Source organism: Pteropus vampyrus, unplaced genomic scaffold (assembly GCF_000151845.1).
Source record: "Pteropus vampyrus isolate Shadow unplaced genomic scaffold, Pvam_2.0 Scaffold103, whole genome shotgun sequence".
NCBI classification, from domain to species: Eukaryota; Metazoa; Chordata; class Mammalia; order Chiroptera; family Pteropodidae; genus Pteropus; species Pteropus vampyrus.
The window spans coordinates 2,754,918-2,756,850 of NW_011888884.1; positions in this window are offsets into that span (position 1 = coordinate 2,754,918).

The window sequence follows — 1,933 nt, forward strand, 5'->3', positions numbered from 1 at the left end:
GTGGGAGTTAGGGCCCGAGTGCCCTGTTAGCAGGGGGGTCATGCAGAGCCCACACCTGCAGCTCTCAGGGCCAGACCACAGGGGGCATCTTTCTACATTAGGCAGGAAGCACTTCCCACCCTGAAGATGCTGTGAGCTCCTGAGTCGCGATTCCTCATTATGTCTACAATTTAAGGGAAAGGAAACTAGCATTTCTGAAGCCCTCATCTGTGCCAGGTAATACTCCAGGCCTTCCTCATATGTCATCACATTTCATCTGCACAACAGCCGACTCTCACCTTGCCAAATGGGCAACGAGGCAGCCCTCATTTATCTCTGTGTCCACACATACAGATTCAAGTGCATTACGGTCAAAATTTGAAAGGCTTCTTTCTAAGGCAGGGGCCAGACGAAAAGGGTTGGAGATTGAGGCGATAGTCCTGGCCACCAGCTATCCTCAATGAACTGTCTCCTGGCTGATGCTCCACAAAAGGTCATTCTTGCTTCTAGGAGAACAACAGGCAGAAAAAGAGAAGGAGGGGCAGAAGCCAAATCATGAGGATGGTTTTTCCTGGCCTGTGGGATAGAGATGTTGAAGCTGTTTTTGTTTTTGTTAAGATCAGTATTTTATTTGTGCGTGTGTCAATTGATTGAGTGCCCGATTGAGAAATTATCTTCCCCAATAAGCAGGTCATGCTCCAGCCAAAATGGACACAGAGGGATACCGAGTCATGGAATTCCCAAGACAATCTCAATCTCTCTCTCTCTCTCTCTCTCTCTCTCTCTCTCTTTCTCTCTCTCTCTCTCTGGCTGGTAGAACCTTAGCCTAGCTCTCCTTCCTGTCTTCATTCCTGCCTCTCCCCTGGCAGCTGGCCTAGTGGCAGCCTGGAAATGCAGCCAGATGGCCAAGAAGAATGGAGGGGAAGAATGGAGGGTGTAGAAAGCACCTCTGTGTTGATGTGCAGAGAATGAAGAAGGAAAGAGAGAGAAGGGGGAGAGAAGTGGAAAAAAGGGGGAAAAGTGACAGGGAGAGAGTGAACGAGATAACAATGGGGAGAAAGGAAAGAGCAGCAGTAGAGCAAAACCAAGGGGACCAACAACGGAGGGGGTCAGGGACCAAATCGACAGAGTGAGGCGTGGGCATCGATTAAAATCGGGAGAGCCCAAATTAGGAGGGAGTGAGAAAAGAGTCTTTGAGGGGAGATAAGCCTCTGAAAGATAAAGGGAAGCGCTGCAGAAATTTTGAAGAAGTCAAAGAAGAAAAGATGGAGAAAGAGAAGAACCATTATTGAGAGCACTTTATAGACACCAACTCATTTGACCCTTTCAACAATGAAAACGTTGATTTTCGTTGTGAACCAGGTAGCTGGCATTCAAAGCTCACACCCTTTGCCACTCCGCTGTGCTGCCTTCCAAGCCTTCTGCCAACAAATGGGACTAATATGAACCTTAGTTCATGGAAGGGGTCCACGTCTCAGGCCACCCTCCTTGCCCCAGAGTGCCAGGCCTTCCGCCTTGAATCCAGTGGACCCACCATGAAGGCTGGCATAAGTGAATCCTCTGTGATTAGGAGTCATGCCCTCATTTCTAGTCATTTTTCCACCAAAGATCAGAGCACTGACCTGGGGTATAGCCAGGGATGATTTCTTCATTTAAACCCAGACCATGATGAAAAAGCATTGCAAGCAAGCAGTGGGTACCGAATGCGTGCTTTAATCTGCCCTTGAGCCATTTATTGCTGTTTGGTCAACATAACGAGCACGGCTGGTCACTGAGTTTTGTCCTGAACTTAGCAAGTCATTTTGTCTAAACCGGGAAGCCCCCTTGCCTATGGCAGGAGGTGAGGTTGCTACGCGGGTTCCTCGTTTTATTGAGTACCTTCTAAATACCTGGCATAGTCTCATTTCAAACACACAGAAGTTCCTTGTGAGGTGTCCACTGTTGCCATCCACAC